Raw genomic sequence first — 18441 nt, 5'->3', positions numbered from 1 at the left:
GGGAACCAGATTCAAAAAGAGAGAAATCGGTAAGTAGAGAAAGTAGGGAGGAAGAAGTGAGATAATAAAACTAAAGGAATAATATAATTAAAGTCCATTTGAATACATCCAATGATTTATTAAAATAGAAAATTTATGTTGAATGATAATAAGAATTAATGTGTATGATGGAAATATATTTCATGAAGAAGAGAAAGCAGAAAGAGATAGTGGGTGGCACGGGAAAATGTGTAAGGAAATAATGAGATCAAAAATAGAGAATATGTATAAAGAACAAAAAAGAGAAGGAGAGAAAAGAGAAAAGGGGAAAAGAAAAAGGAAAGGCAAAGAGAAAAATAAGAATGAAAAGTGAATGTGCAGGGAAGAAGGAAACACAAAAGATGAGATCTTCAGTGTAAATTCTGGAGTTCTGTTGCTATGGGCTACGACGGTCGAACATGGGTAGGTCCATGCACTCAGAAGAGCAGAAAAATAAACTTTTTGTTTTGTTGTGTTTTTCAATAGCCCTGGTTTAGGTGGGTGTGCCTGCATCTGCTGCTCTATAGGTCTTCCTGTTTTAGCTTTGGAGGCATGTATGCTCACAGGGATGTGTGCTGCATGGGTAGAGTAAGCAGGTGAGAACTAGGTACAAATAAAATATTAAATTAGTAAAAATACACAAATGGTTATATATATATATATATATCCCCTATTTAGATGCTTATTCCTATGTCAGAGTTATTATTGGTACATCCCACTAAAATTATAAGGATCTACATATAACCTCCTCCCTGGGGGACAAACAACAGAAAAGTGGATGAAAGGAGACATAGGGCAGTGTAAGATATGACAAAATAATAATTATTTATAAATTATCATATCAAGGATTCATTAAGGAGGGGGGAAAATGAGGAGCTGATACCAAGGGTTTAACGGGAGAGCAAATATTTTGAGCAGGATGAGGGCAACGGATTTACAAATGTGCTTGAGACAATCGATTGTGATAAGGGTTGGATGAGCCCCAATAAAATGTTTTGTTTAAAAAAGAGCTGGAAACACAGGGAATCCAGGACAGATAAACCCCTCAGAACCAATAATGAGAGCAGTGATACCAGGAGGATAAGGGAAAGGTGGGGGTAGAAAGTGGGAACCGATCACAGTGATCTACTGTAACCCCCTCCCAGGGAGATGAACAACATAAAAGTGGGTGAGGGGAGGCATCTTTCAGTGTAAGATATGAAATAATAATAATAATTTATAAATGATCAAGGGTGAGTGAAGCAAGGAGAGAAGGAAGGTGGGGGAGTGAGGGGGAAAAATGAGGAGCTGATACCAAGGACTCAAGTAGAAAGCAAATGTTTTGAGAATGATGATGGCAACATATGAACAAATGTGCTTGACACAATAGATGTATGTATGGATTGTGGTAAAGGTTGTATGAGCCCCCAATAAAATGATTTTTAAACTAAAAAGTTAAAAAAAATGAAGATTTGGCAGTAGGAGTGCTAGAGAAGATATCAGGAAAGATGTAAAATTGTTGAAAACATTGCTTGGGAAGTAAGGAAATCCAAACCAAGCTGCCCATGTGGTCTCTGTCCACCGAGGCCTGCAGAAGCCACCGAGGTAAGTAGTTTGCCTGCATTTTGGTTTCGGGCAGGGAAGGATCAGCTAGCTGTTTAATGGGGGGAGGTGTGCACAGAAGTGGCTCCTGCACGGGTCAAATTGGAAGTGGAGTCAGTCACAGTTAGCAGGAATTGCTGATCTTCAACCTTAAGAGACTTTGGTGTCATTAGCTGCCTCGTGGTTTGCTTGACGTCCACGATGCACAGGAATTCCCTCCTTGTGGAACGTCCCCTGTAGGTGCTCAAGAGATCTTCCCATGCTTGTACTTGGCAGCCATAATCCCCAGAGTTCCCATAGAGTTTCTTTTTGACTAAGTCCACTGTAATTTTAAAAGTAGTGACTAACACAAACTATTAATATTTATTTCCCAATGTGAAAATGCAACAGATTTGCTAATGCTAAGGAAATTGTATTAAGAATGGATAACTCAATGCTTTATTTTATCTATAATATGTTATTATCTAAAAATAATTTTCAAGCTAAATTTATTCTTTCTCCTAGTTTATATAAAGCATAAGTTATACAACAGTTTCTAAAGAAAAGTTTACCTTTTTATCTGAATTATTATTCATATTGTAAGGTAATAATTTTTAAAAGGATTTTAGATCATATATGTATAGGATTATTTTTTAAAACCTTATGTGTTAGTCTGGGGGCTTTAGAGAAACAAATCCACAGAAACTCGTGTATAAGAGAGAGGTTTTTTTAAAAAAATTTTTATTAGGGGCTCATACAACTCTTATCACAATCCACACATATACATACATAAATTGTATAAAGCACATCCTTACATTCTTTGCCCTAATCACTCTTAAAGCATTTGCTCTCCACTTAAGCCCTCTGCATCAGGTCCTCACTTTTCCCCTCCCTCCCCGCTCCCCTCTTCCTCATGAGCCTTTGATAAGCCACAGATTGTTATTTTGTCATATCTTTCCCTATCATGTAAAGGTTAAGTGCCCATCAAGAAAACATCCCAACCCAGTGCTGCCCAAGCCCACAAGCCTAACATTAACCCATATGTCCGACACCAATCCACAAAGTCCTCCTCCATCTCAGAAAACATACACTATGACACCGACTGCAGGAAGAAAGCCAAATCAGTGAAATATGTAAGTATCTTAGTGCTGGCAGGAGTCTCCACACAGCTTCTCCAACACCCAGGGCCGCATGGGGTACATTCATGTGGCTTCTCCTTGGGGATGTCTTGCTGGAAGTAAGCCTTGCCAGCTGAAGCCGAGAACTGGCTAAGGAAGCTGCACCCTGGTCTGACCATCAGAAAGCAGGAGACCTAAGAACTGGAAAGGTGAGGTTCACCAACTCATTTATATCTCCGCCGTTTAATTAACCCCACATGTGTTTATCAGCCAGGTTGGCACAATAGACTTTAACTGTGTCACCTTATTTAAACATGTCTCTGTAACCATGGAAGGCTAGAGAAAATTCTCTAAGTAATGTATTTGTTTCTTGTCTTAGTTCCTTCCAAAACACATTCTAATCAAAACAGTGACTTTTGAGGGCATCTGACTGGGAACTTAAATTCAAGGCAGAGGGCCTTAAGAAGGTTATGGAGACTGTTTTTAGTTATTCCAAAAGGGTAATCAGAATGAATCTTCTCAAAGTACAGATAACAATCACAAGAGCGTATTGTTTTGCTGTTCTTGTTAGGTGCTATCAAGTTGTGTTGGACTGACTGTGAATCTATGTGCAACACAAGGAAACACAGCCAGTTCCTGAGCCATTCCTACAAGTGTTTGCATGTTTGAGCCCATTGTTGGAGACACCGTGGCAATCCTTCTCATCAAGGGCCTTCCTTTTTATTTTTGTTTCCTGCTGCTTTACCAAGCATGCTGTCTTTCTCCAGGGACCGGTTTCCACGACAACATGTCCAAAGTATGTAACACAAAGTCTGGCCATCCTCGTCTCTAAGGAAAATTCTGACTTCACTTCATCCAAGACAAATTTATTTTTTATTTTGGTGGTCCATGGTGCATTCAATATTCTTCTCCAGCACCACAATTCAAAGGCATCGAATCTTCTCTAGTCTTCCTTACTCAATATCCAACTTTCACATGTATACTAGACAAATGAAAATACCATGGCTTAGTTGAGGCCCACCTTAGTCTTTAATGTAATCTCCCTGATTTTCAACACTCTAAAGAAGTCTTATGCAAAAGATTTACCCAATGTAATGAATTGTTTGATTTCTAGAATGCTGCTTCCGTGAGCATTGATTATGGACCCAAGCAAGATAAAATTCTTGACAATTTCAATCTTTTTTCTGTTTATCATGATGTTGTGAGGATTTTTCATTTCTTTACATTTGTTTTCTAATCCATATTTTAATCCATAATGATAATCTTTCTTATCAAGCAAGTTAAGTCCTCTTCACCTTCAGCAGGCCAGTTTCTTTCATCTGCTTCTCTGATTATTTGCTCAGTATACAGATTTAATAAATACAATGAGAGGATACCGTGACATACTTCTTTTCTGATTTTAAACCATGCCGTATTCTCTCATTTTTTTTAACAAAACTGCTGATTGATCCATATACAAATTCTATATGGGCACAATAAATTATTCTGGAATTCCTATTCCTCTCAAGGCTACCCAGTTTGTTATGGTTTAAAGAGGTGAATGTCTTGGCATAGACAATAAAACATAATAAACATATTTCTGGAATGCCCTGCTTTCGGTCAAGATCTCTCTTACATCACCAATGATATCCCTTGTTCCATGTCCTCTGCTGAATCTAACCTGAACCTCTGGCAGCTCTTTGTCAATCTATGGTCATTAAGCAAAATTTTACTTGTATGTGATATTAATGATATTGTTCTTTAATTTGAGCATTCTGTTTGGTAACCTTTCTTTGGAATAAGTATAAATATAGATCTCTTTGGCAAATAGTTGTCTTCCAAATTTCCTGGCATAGATGAGTGTTTCTAGTGCTTCCTCAACTTGTTGTAACATTTCAATTACTATTCCACCGAGAGCCTTGTTTATGGCTAATGCTTTCAGGGCGCCTTGACTTCCTTTCTTGAGTACTCTGCTTCCTACTTGTTTGCTACCTCCAGAAATGGTAGAATGCTGATTCGTTCTTTCTGAGTTAATGACTCTTATTTTAAAGTCTTTCGGTGAAACGTATGCTGAGTATGTTCTTCCTTTTTGGTTTTCTAACGCTGGGTCTAATTATAATATGTGACTCTGTCTTCTTGAGCTGCCCTTTGAAATTTTTGTGCAGTTCTTTGACCTCATCATTTCTCCCATTTGCTTTCGGCCCTGCATGATTTAGACCAAGTTTTAGAATCGCTTCTGACTTCTTTTACCTTCTTTGTTTTCTGGGGTTCCTTCTTCTCTTTTTACTTTCTTCGGTGTTATTGGTGTCATTCCACAGCTTCCTAGGTCTGCTGTGACTAGTGTTTACTTTGTCAAATATGTTCTTGAGATCTTGTAGAAACTCGGGGAGGATAGACTCAAAGTGATATTTTGGCTGTCATGGACGTCTTTCCATTTTCTCCAGGTTCATCCTGCACTTACTTATGAGCAATTGGTGGTCACAGTCAGCTCTTATCCTACTTGTAATTTCTGATGTTAAGTTTCTACAGATGTAGTCTATTTGGTTTCCTTGTGTTTTATCTGGGGAAGTCCAATTGTATAGTCAATGTTTGAGTTGTTGAAAGAAGGGATTTTCTATGCACAAGTTGTTAGATTTCCAAATTTCATCAGGTGTCTTCCAGTTTTGTTTCTATGACTTTGTTCCATCTTTTTTTCCCCAACTTTTGCATTCTAATTGCCAACACTTATCAATGCATCTTGATTGCATGTTTAATCAATTTTAGACTGAGCAAATTGGTAGAACACTTCTTAAATTCATTAAAGTATAGAAATGGAAATATAGGATTTGTCAAATATACATTGGAAAAAGTGACAGTATTAATATGTTTACAGTTTCTAAAACAAATAAGCATCCACATGTTCCCAACAGGGAGTTCAAAAATCTTCAGGCACCACTTTAATTCCCCTTCCAAAGCATGCCCTTCATCCAGGAGGGTAACTACTGCTCTGACATCAAACACCAGCTGGTTTCGTTGGCTTGCTTTAAAACTCCATGCAAATTGAGTAATATGGGAGAACTCCTTTGTATCGGGTTTCTTTAACTCAGCATCTATTCGATATAATTACATTTCCTCATGGTTTATGTTTTAGAGCTTTTATTCCCAAAGTGGGGCAATACTTCCCCCTGGGGAGATCTAGGATGATTTAGTGGTCTGTAAAAGCAGATACTAAAGTTTTAATTGCCAAAGGGGAGCTGAACATATTTATTTTTCCTCAAAAGGAGGCAGTATCCAATGGTTCAATATGCTGCAATTTATTTATTAATTTTAATTATAGTGGATAATTTTGTTTCCATTTGTCAGCTAAGAATCATGCTGACAAATAAACATATTTAAAAGATATATCTAGGAATAAAATTGCTAAATAATTTGTATGCTATGCATATGTTCAGTTCAGATTTTTGTTTACTAAATATACAGTTGTGTTAGTCTGGGTAACCTAGGGAAACAAATACAACAGAGAGTTTTATCTAAAGGGTACGTTTACATTAAGAAAGCATCCCAACCCATTGCTGTCCCAGCCCGTAAGTCCAACATTAACCCATATGTCCAACACCAATCTACAAAGTCCTCCTCCATCTCACTAAACAGACGCAAGGATGCCGGCTGCAGGAGGAAAGCCAAATCAGTGAGTGTGCAATCATCTCAGCACTGGCAGGGCTCTCCACATGGCTGCTCCAGCACCCAGGGCTGCATCGGGGTAGGTCCATGTGGCTTCTACTTGGGAATGTCTTGCAGGAAGTGAACCTTGCAAGCTGAAGCAGGGAACTTGGCTAAGGCAGCTGCACCCTGGTCTGACCATCAGAAAGCAAGAGACCTGAGAACTAGAAAGGCAAAGCTCATGGAGCCATTTATCTCTCTGCGTTTCAATTAACCCCAAATGTGTTTAGAAGTCAGGTTGGCACAATAAATACCTTAACTATCTCAACAGTGTAGTGGCAGATTGTAGCTGTTCAGTTCTAAATGTTTTGATATATTTTTCTCTTTTTTTGATACGTTTTTTAAAAATGTGCCTGGACAGAGACAAAGCATGGTAATACATATGTAATTTTATGGAACCATAGGAAGTCATTAAACTTAAAGTTGAGTGTTAAGCTTGAAAAGGGCAGTGTGAAATAAAGATGGTTACTTCCTTCATTTGCTTGAGGTATCACCATATAAAACACAAGGTGCTTTTCTTTGATCTATGATACCCAAAGGCAAAGGTAGGATGAAAGGCTGAGATTTAAGGCAACGATATTTTCTTAAATGTAAGAAAGAACTTGCTAATATTTAATTATACACAAGGGCGGATCGTTTTCTCCTGAAAGGATTTTGTACTCTCTCCTTAGTAATGACAGATATTTTTAAAACAAAACTATTGTTTGGGAAGCTACCTGTTGTGTGGACTCCTTTGCATGTAGGTTGAATGAGATGACTTTGAAGAGATAATTTTATCGTCATGATTTCAGAAGGCAATGATTTGATGATTCTTTCTCTTTATTCTTTCTCACTTCATGTTTCATTTTTTTAAAAAGTTATTTGGAGTACTTGCAGGATGGCGACCGTAAAAGGACAGCATTTATAACAGTCCCTTTAAAAATAGCAAAACTACGTAAAAAACCAAATGATTAGCAAGTATTTCTCCTGTTAATTAGTACATTTTTCCTTTAATGTAAATTATTATTCAGTTTTATTGTGCAGCTTCATGTGATGTGATTGAGCTTAATTAGCACCTGGCTGGAACAGAGTGAAGCTCTCTAAAACAACCACATTGGATTTAATTAGAATCCAAGTGCCAGAATATTGCTTATTGACAATTTTATATGTGAAATTAATATTCTACTAATTGACATAGCAACATATTTAATAGAACTTGAAACACAATTTTGGATAATCTAACATTGGCATCTTAAAGGGCTTGTTTGTTATGATGTTTCTCCACTTGAATTTTAAGCATTAATCACCAGAGTTTATAAAATAAACATGGAACACTAAAGAGGGTAGTTCATTTGGTGAAGCTACTTCAAAAGTGGGAAGAGGAAGAAGAATTGGGTAATCCGGCATTCTGCCTATAATTGCATTTCTCATCACTGCCTTAATTAGAGGCACTGAATCGTTTCAATTTCTGCAGATTCCTTCTCCAACACAAATAGTTTATATTACTATGAGAAAATACATTGTCACCTTCTTTAATGGTCCTTTAAATTTATTGAATTAATTACACAAATTTGCAATGGCAAATATACAATTTTAAGGCATCTAAACTCATATTTTAATTTTAAAAAACATGTTCTGAGAATGAATATTCTTAGACTGTAGATAGTTGATTCACATAGACTACCCCTCACCAATACCCCCAACTGCCATTATTCTACCACAAAATGATTTTTTGACAAAAACATCAAAATTATGCTTATATGTTCATATAATAGATGCTGTACTAGTCAAACACCAAATATAAATACAGCAAAAATAAAATGAAAAGCCAATGGCAAAAATATTAACAGACAATAATACAATCATTGAATTTCATGAAACTTTTCACTAAAGCCAACTGACTGCAAGGTGACAGTATAATACACTGTATACATGCTGAGAAAATGTTCTAAACACATAAATTACTTTTGCCCTTTTCATTAACATGTTTCTGATATTTTAATTGAAAAGAAATACCTAAGAGAGGCCTTAAAACTCTTCATTAAAGATAAGCATGTCAAGATACATTTAAAATATGTTCACTTTGAGAAGCCCAAATTCAAATTCTTTCAGTATATTTAAATCCAAAAAAGACCAGATTATAACCCAACTCATTTTGTCAATGTAAGGTAATATTTTAGAAATAGATAAAATCCGTCTGTGAATCAACAGAGCCATTTATTTTCATTTAAAAGGGAGGACCTGAAATTAAGAGGAAAATATGATAAATAGCTGACAAATTAACTGATGGTATGCTAAATTCATTATTGTGACCAAGTTGATGAAAGAGGATCCTTGATGAGAGCAAGATCAGCAGTAGGAACAGCAGGGAATTGATTAAATGGGGGTGGTTTAATCACAACCTTTTTTTCCCAAGTCTTAGTTTATTGATTTCTTTTCCAAAGCCATTTAATTGTGAGCTAATACAGATGTCATGTAGTTCCATCAAGCAAATCAATCATATCAAGCAATAATATACAATTGCTGCCACCATAAGTTCAAAACATTCTCTTCCTTCTTGAATTCATTGATATCAACTCCCTTTTAGCACTCCCCCCACCAAACTGTACTTCCAGAAACCCTTATTCTGCTTGTTGTCTCTGTAGGTTTATCAATTCTGGGTTTCATATATCAAAAAACAGAAAAATATGTAACCAAAATTCAAGAGGTTATCTATCCCCAATGACAAAATACATCTGAGATAAACCCAAATATGAGTAAACAAACAAACCACAGAAAATGTTGAAAACCAGATCAGGCGGTTCAAGTCAGCTTTATCTTTTTTATCTCCCGTAGCCAGCTCTCTAATGCACTCTGGTCATCAACTTCTTTTCACCCCTCTATTATGAACAGAAGAAAATCTCTGGAGGATTAGTTTCTATGTCGACTCAAAAAAGGTTCTTAGATTTCCACTGTTATTCCTAGCCTTCTGCAAACCAGAATCTCAGGATATAGGCTCTGATACTGTTCCCTCCTCCTGGTGTGCTTCTCCCATGTGGACTTAGTTGGCATCTCACTTCGATGGCTCTTTGTTTGAAAACAAGTCTTACACCAGGTGCTATTTTATCTGATAGCTGGCCATCATCTATTTTTTTAAATCATTTTATTGGGGGCTTGTACAAATCTTATCACAATCCATACACACATCAATTGTGTCAAGAACTATTGTACATTTGTTCCCCTCATCATTCTTAAAACATTTGCTTTCTACTTGAGCCCTTGGTATCAGTTCCTCATTTTCCCCCTTCCTCCCGGCTCCCCACTCCCTCCTGGCTCCTCCCTTCCCATGAAACCTTGATAATTTATAAATTACTATTTTTGTAATATCTTACACCATACAACTTCACCCACTTCTCCACTGGCCACCCCCAGGGAGGAGGTTATATGTAGATCCTTGTAATCTGTTTCCCCCCTTTTCCCTCACCTTCCCTCTACCCTCTCAGTATCACCACTCTCAGTACTGGTCCTGAGGGGTTCATTTGTCCTGGATTCCCTGTGTTTCCAGTTCCTCTCTGCACCAGTGTATATCCTCCAGTCCAGCTGGATTTGTAAGGTAGAATCGGAATCATGATAGTGGGGGGGGGCGGAGGAGAGCATTTAAGAATTAGAGGAAAGTTGTATACTTCATTTTTGCTACATTGCACGCTGACTTGTTCATCTCCTCTCCACGACCCTTCTGCAAGAGGATGTCCAATTACCCACAGATGAGCCCTGGGTTTCCCCTTTGCACTCCCCCTCATACACAATGCTATGATTTTTTTTGGTCTTTGATGCTTGATACCTGATCCCTTCGATGCCTTGTGATAGCACAGGCTGGTGTGCTTCTTCCATATGAGCTTTGTTGTTTCTCAGTTGGATGGCCACTTGTTTGTCTTCAAGCCTATAGGACCCTATACTCTATATGTTTTCATAGTTGGGCACCATCAGCTTTCTTCACCACATTTGCTTGTGCACCTGTTGTCTTCAGCGATCATGCCAGGAAGGTGAGCATCTCAGACTGCTTAATTTTAGGACGAAGTGTCCTTGTGTTGAGGGAGTTCGTGAATATGGAACCATCTGCTTCCTTAATGCTAAACCTATAAATATGTGTACACAGATCTATTTCCTCCTCATCGTATATAAATGTATTTACATCTGTGCATGCCTGTATTTAGATCTAGAAATGCCCTTTGCCTCCTTGTTCTTTCCTCTATTTCTTGTACTTTCCTCTTGTCCCACCATCATGCTCAGCCTTCATTTGAGTTTCAGGAATTCCTCTCAGTTACACTGTCCTTGATCCAACCCTGACAGACCTCCTACACCCTCCTTGCCACTGATTCTGGATCACTTTTTGTCCCCGTGTCCCTGGGTTTGTTAACACCTACTTCTTTTCTCCCATCTCCCATCCCCCATGTCCTCTCAGAACTGTCATCCCTTTGCTCTCTCTTCTGGCTTGTTTGTCTTGTGTATCCCTTCCAGGTAGACTTGCAGCAACAACAATATGCACCAACACAAGACCAAGTACAATGAAGCAACAGTAGAAAATAGAGCAATCGCTACAGCAACAATAACAACAACAACAAACCCTCTGAATAGTTCAAGGTCAATTTGTTGTCCTTTATGAGTGCTTTCCAGTCAAGTCTGTTGGGGTGCCATGTCCTGGCTCCACATCTATCCCTGGCATTCCCTGGGGACTTCATTGCTCTGCTCCCCTCGCTGCTCTACTGCACACTCCCAGTGACTGGCTTCGGCATAGTGGGCTCAAGGTGGGCACAATTCCCGTCATGTTTCTCCAGTGTTGTCCCCTGTGGTGCTATGTGGTGCTACGGGTCAGTGAGGAACACTGTGTCCCATGGTGGAGCCGGCCCTGTAGTCGTTTCTGTGCATTGGCTGCTCTGAGCAGAAACATTATCCTCAGGGCTTGGTGGGCCAGGATGTGCTTCACTCTTTCTTTTTTCTTCCTTTCCCCCTCATTGGCTCCTGTGCGGTCTGATCAGACAAGTCCCTCTTCTTCAGCTGTAGCTTCAGTGCTGTCCTCTCAAGTGAATTATTCTTGGGGGGAGGATGGCGCTGTCCACTTAGTTGGTAATAGGGCCAGTCCCTCGGGCTGCTCTATTAGTTCCCTGCTTCATGTCAGTGTGTTGCATTCTTGTCTTGGAGCATTGGGTTGAAGTCTGGTCCCTCTCTCCCTGTGAAGGCACAATCAACACCCTCCCCTGAGTGGGTTAGTTCCCCCGATTACCCATGTCTTCTTTTATCCCCCTCCTCTTTAGCGGGCTATCATATGTATCCCTGAGTTTAGTCTGGCCCCTGCCATATTACCTGGACCTCATCCCAGGGACGTATGTGTACGGTAGTTTCTTCCCTATGCTGCTGTTGAATTTTTTGAGTTTACCACTGTGGACTCATGTAGTATTTTCCTTTTGTGCTTGGCTTACTTCGCTTAGAGTAATTTCCTCCAGTTCTTCCCATGTGGCGGTGTTCTTCATGCGTTCATCACTGCTTTTTAGGGATGCATAATACTCCATTGTATGTATGTACCACAATTTTTAATCCAATTATCTGTTGATGGAAATTTGGGCTGTTTCCAACTCCTTGCAATTGTAAACTGTGCCGCGATGAAGATTGGGGCACAGAGCCATCATCTAATGTTTGTGTTCCCTTCTTGAGGGAGAGTATCAAGCAAGGTCATTATGTAAGAACTAATTGTTCTGAAGTTGGAGCTAGAATTTAGAGTGAGCCCAATCTCATTCCTGAATCTACGTAACAAGGAATCTTTGACTCCCTTGTTAATTTATGGTAGAAACTTTTATTGATTATCACCCTGGAAAATAAAGATCTCCATTAATATTGTTATTGATTAGCCCCTGGTACTTATTGTATAACCCTGTTGAGAGGGGCTATTGGGCCAATGTAGGCTAACTCCATGTAGCAATACCTGAGTTACTCACTTGTCAGAATAAATTCTTTCATAGATTCATAGATGGATGCTATTCACACAAACAATGGAAGTTGGTTGTCAGGGAAATTTTGCAATAATATTCACTGAGATTATCAGTCACGGTTTTTCCAGAATAATAGATACCTTAATACAGCATATAGAGTATTGGTGTTATAATACAATGATTATCCACCTACAGATAGCTCAATACTCTAAGTTTGCAGATTACAAGAGTGTTGGAGGTATTTTCCAGTTCTAGTGGAGTTTCTGCATTGGGTCTCTCTGGTGTGGACTTTGGAGCTTGTTGTCACCAGCAAATGCAGGATTCAATGCCTCAGTGTTCTGTGTCAGTTGGCATGGGTCCCCAGGATGTATCCAGAAACTCGGGTCAGGATATACCCAGAAACTCGGCTCACCAGGGATCCACCTGATTAGTCACTGCCCCCCAACTTGGATGTCAGTGCTCTCCCCTTTTCTACCAATAGCCATGCATTTGTGTTCTCCCAGACATGTCTGTTCCCTTTCCTCTCTCCTGACTTGACTTTCCCCTCAGTATTACTCATCCCTCTTAAAGGGATGTCTACCTTTCTCATCGGTTAGGTTCCATGGAACTCTCATGGGAGAAGGGCAGAAGACAATAAGAATGAACTTAAGGTGAATGCTCAAACAAAATTAGAACTAGTCTATCTGTGGTGTGGTGAATCATTATATATGAACCTGCTAATCACAGTCTGTGCAATGCTTATCAAATGACTGGGTCATTGTTATTATTAGGTGCCATCACATCACTTCTGATTCATAGAGCAATCCATAGGCACAGCAGAACAATGCACTTGCTGGTCCTGAACCATCTTCACAATTGTGCTTATGTTAAGCCCATTGTTTCAGCCACTGTATCAATCTATCTTGTTGGGGACCTTTTTATTTTTTGCTGCCCTTCTACCAAGAGTGGTGTGTCCTTTATAAGCAATCGGTCTTTCCTGATAAAATGTCTAAAGTACAGGAAACAGAGTCTCAACATCCTTGCCTCTGAGGATCACTCTGATACAACTTCTTCCAAGACAGATTTGTTTGTTCTTTAAGTATTCCATGATAGTTTCAATATTCTTTGCCAGCACCACAATTCACATGAATTGATTCTTCTTTGTCGGTCCTTCTTCAATGTCCAAGTTTCATATGCATATGAAATTATGGAAAATACCACAGCTTGGATCAGGTTCATCTTAGTCCACAAAGTAACTTATATGCTGTTCAATATCATAAAGAGATAACAGAATTACCCAGAGCAACATAATGCTTGATTTCTTGACTCCTGCTTTTATGAGTATTCATTGTGGATACAAGCAAGACAATTTTTGACAACTTCAATTTTTTCTCCATTTATCATGATGTTATCTACTGATCCAGTATTAAGGATATTGTTTCAGTGGATTGTTATGCATGCTGAAGGCTACAATCACTGATCTTCATAGCCATGTTTGCATGGTTCAACCCAGCCATTTGTCCTGATCTTATGACAAATAACGTAGCATCAGGATGGATGACAGGGTAAAACCATGCAACTACTGTGTATAGACCATTAACATTGAAACTGGCTAATTCTGCTGTCCCACTTAGTATAAAATAAGCCATTTCAGAAACTAGAAGAAGGGGTCTCACCATCCTTTAGAAGGAAGAGTCAAAATCATGTGCATGTGTCGGACCCAGAGAGCTCTATATGCGTTCCCTGTTCAATGCGAGAGATAGAGGGCTGTGACCCGAAGACGCGACAGAGAAGCAGTAGAGCAGAGGCCGCAGCACTAACACCATGCGACAAAGCAGCAGGAGTCTCCGCCCACTGAGCGCGTAGCTGAGTGGAATCAGGCAGAAGGACCAATTGTGGAGATGGGTGTCTCCACACATTTTGTCAAGCAAGTCGCGTTTGCTCATTGATGAAGTTAGAGCTGAGCACCCTCGGGCTGAGACTTATAGAGTGTGACGCTCTTAGAACATTTGTGACCTGCATTAAGCTCTCTAATACTTGCCCAAGCCAACAGGGCAGAGACCCAGGGACTGCATTGCTGGAAGACTGGGGACAAGTCAGAGGTGTGGGCAGAGCTGAGAAGAAGCTCTCCTAACCAGATGAAATGTATTCAGAGTACTTCTTATCTTGAATTGTAACCCGTTAGCTTCCCAAGTAAACCCCATAATTGTATAGGCTGTAAACTCTATGTGGCGATTACAGTGAATTTTTGAACCTGACAGAGAAGCTGAGCAAGCTTCAGGAAAAATGGTTGGTGTCAGAAAGCAGTAATGAATTTTGGAGAGTGGAGGCATGTCTGACCTCTTCTCTATTGAAATCATTCTTAGACAGGCATTAAAATTAATTCTCCTTCCCTACTGTGAAGCCAGTGAAGTTGATGCTGCTCCCACCCTTCCAATATTGTTTGACTGACAGCTAGGTCATTTGCCATCTTGAATTTCCCCACTACCCAACGCTTGCTTCTTTTTAAATAGTGCTTTCATGGCCTTCTATTTTACTGACTCTTATTTTTTTTAACTTTCTGTGACTTCCTCTTTAATCCTGCCCACTCATAGCAGTCCATTTAAAGACTCATCAGTAATCATGCTATGAAGATCATTGTATTAGTCTGGGTACTTTAGAGAAACAAATCCACAGAAAACCATGTTTAAGAGAGAGTTTTATATAAAGGTTAAGTGCACATCAAGAAAACATACCAACCTAGTGCTGCCCAAGCCCATAAGTCCAACATTAACCCATATGTCAGACGCCAATCCAAAAAGTCCTCCTCCATCTCACAAAACACATGCAATGATGCCGGCTGTAGGAGGAAAGCTGAATCAGTGAACATGTAAGCATCTCAGCACTGGCAGGGGTCTCCACATGGCTGCTGCAGTACCCAGGGCTGCATTGGGGTAGGTCCATGTGGCTTCTCCTCAGGGATGTCCTGCAGGAAGTGAGCATTGCCAGCTAAAGCAGGGAACTGGCTAAGGTAGCGGAATCCTCATCTGACAATCATAAAACAAGAGACCAGAGAACTAGAAAGGCAAGGCTCCCCAAGCCATTTATCTCACTGCCCTTCAATTAACCCACATATGTTGATTGACCAGTTTGGTACAATAAACTAACTACCTCAATCAATCAATCAATACCCACTAATTTACAAGTGACTCTATTGAAAATCTCACAAAGTCAGTTGTGCCACTAACTTGAAGTTAGTCTTGCGGTCTCCTTTTTGACACGGTGAAGATTTCAAAATATTGTAATTACAAGCTTATTAGTACATTTCAAGCAATAGCAATTAGTAGTCGTTAGGTATTAAAATATTGAATATGTATCCTTACCACATAAATTATTTTCTTTTTATTGAAAATCAAATCACAGATTTTACAATTAGAAAAACCTTCATAAGTGGATAGTCCATTTGTGTCAATCCAGCGGTTGTGTCTATATCAGCTATTCTGTTCTGCTATGAGATAGCAACACATAAAAACTGATTGGAGGAAAGTAGTGATAAAGGAATGTCAGCACATGCTTGCCACTGATCTTTGTATGTTGGTAGAATCCTGGCAGGAATTTACTACACATAGAGTAAATTCTAAAATAAAAGTTGTATTTCATACCCCAGGTGCTTGAAGATTTCTTTATAAAGACCTAATTATCTTCTATAAGGATAAAATAATCTGAAAGAAGTTCAAGAAGGACGTGGCAGTTAGACTATTCATATTATCCACATTTTTCTTTCACTTTTTAAAAATAAAAGATAGATATTGTGTTCTTTAAATTATAGGTAATTTTATTTATTACGTTACTAATGATATTGGGGTGAACTAGCTAGACTATATTCTTTAATAAGACAGATAGGTAATGCGTAAATGTTTCTACTCTCTTTTTCAATATATTATTGTCTTTATTTCTTTACAGAATGATTTTGGGAATTATGTTAATTTTATTGATTATTATAATTAAGAGATTTTCAAACTCTTTAAAAAGCTGTATAATTTCTGTTATTTAAAACATTTAACTCACTGCCATCGACCGTTTTTCAAGCACAAGCTCGAGTGGTTGATAGGTTCCAACAGCTGATCTTGTGGATACCAACCCAACACTACCCATTACACCACTCAGGCTCCTGTTTAAAATTTTACATGCGTATAATTATTAAATTTTATGCAGGTACAAACAGCAGATAGGTAAGGGAAAGTATTTTCCCCAATTTTAACTGTATATTTTTTATTATTATTAGTTGGGATTTAATACATACGAGGACGCACCCCCACAAAAGAAATGGAAAAATAGCTCCACTGGGCAGAGCATTCCTAGTGCACATTTCCCCTGCTCATTAAACATCCAGCAACTCTTTCTGAGTTAGTGCACCGCTGGTGTGCCTGGGTAGGTTCTCTCTGGTCACAGTGAAGTTTTCATCAAAGCTGTTTCACTTGAACCTCGTCTTTTGTGATGGCTGATTTAAGAGAGCAGCATGTGATAGTGACATTTTGTTTCCTGCTTGGGAAAAACGATGCAGAAACTGTTATGATGTTGACCACTGCTTACAAGGACAGCCCTATAGGAAACTCTCAAGTGTACAAGTGATTTTCTTATTTCAAAAAAGGTGAAATTTGATTGACGACAAACTTTGCTCTGGAGGTCCGTCAACCTCCTAAATTGATGAAAACATGGACAAAATATGTGCACTTGTGCTCAAACAATGACAACGGAGCATTGAAAAGATAGGGACGTTTTCTGGACTGTCTTGGAGGTTGGTTCAGCAAATTTTAATGGAAGATTTGGGAAGAAGAAGGGACACTGAGAAATGAGTGCCTTGGGTTCTGACTGACAAGGAAAAAGAGCGTCGAATCGAAACATGCCATACATTGAACGAACAGCTCCAAAGTGACTTTATTTTTTTTTGTCAAAACCAGATTTTTCCCCCCAAGGTCATTACTGGTAACGAGACATGGTGCTATTCTTACGATCCCCAAAACAAACATCATTCAAGCCAGTAGAAGATGCCACCATCATTTTACCCCCAAAATGCTCATCAAGTGAAATCAAAGATTAAGACAAAGCTCATTTGTGGGTTTTTTAAATTTTGTTTCTGTTTTTTAAATGCGGGAGGATCATGCATTTGGAGTTCTTTCCACCAGGTCAGACTCAAAGTTTCTAGTTAGAGGTTCTGCAAAGATTGCATAACAGTGTGTGATCCAAAAGGCCTGCTTTGTGGCAGCTGGGGGATTGGTTTTACCACGTGACAATGCACCTGCTCACACAGCCATCTCAGTGTGCCAGTTTGGGGCAAAAAAACCAGCACGCCTCTCTTACCCCACCCACCTTACTTACCTGACCTCACTCCATGTGACTTCTTTTTGTTTCCTCAAAGGCAGAGGGACGAGAAAGGACAGTGGTTTGATAAGGAGGAAGAGGTGAAGAACAAAATGAGGGAGGTGCCCTCAGCCATTCAAACAGATGATTTTGAAAAATGTTTCCAAGAATGAACCACGGATTTGACAAATGTATTAAGTGGAATGGAGAGTATTTTGGTGGTGATAAGGTTGTTTTGTAAAAAAAAAAATAAATAAATATATACCTTTGAAAATAAATTCTGTTTTTTAGGGCACCCCTCTTTTGTCATACCATTCCATATTTCAGTCACGTCAGCTAGAATTGTACAACTGCTTCCATAACCAGTCTCCAAACATTCTTTTCCTCCTGGACTCCTTGACAACATCTCCCTTTTACCTCACCTACACCTGAATCCCGCTCCCCGAAAGCCTTGCTTTCTCTATAGGCTCAATATCCCTGAGTTTCATTTACTGAAAACCAGCAAAACAAATCACACAACTTCAAGAGGGTGACCCCCCCAATGACAACGCACCTCTCACACACACCCTAATACGAGCAAGCATAAGCAAAATAAAACAGAATGCCTGTCACAGGATTGCCGGAATAATACATATCATTACAACATATAAGGCATGGATGTCGGTAGGCTTTGTTTATGTGCCAAGCAGCAGTATGTCACTTTGGCTACAGCTGTCTTCTGCTTCCTCAGACACCAGGTCCATTCTGCCTTCAGGCCCCAGCTTCCGAGTGTGTCTGGGGTAGAGTCCAGTTCACCCAGTGGAGTT

This window comes from Tenrec ecaudatus, chromosome 3, assembly GCF_050624435.1.
Source record: "Tenrec ecaudatus isolate mTenEca1 chromosome 3, mTenEca1.hap1, whole genome shotgun sequence".
NCBI classification, from domain to species: Eukaryota; Metazoa; Chordata; class Mammalia; order Afrosoricida; family Tenrecidae; genus Tenrec; species Tenrec ecaudatus.
The sequence above is the reverse complement of the archived record's forward strand: the minus strand, read 5'-3'. Positions refer to the sequence as shown.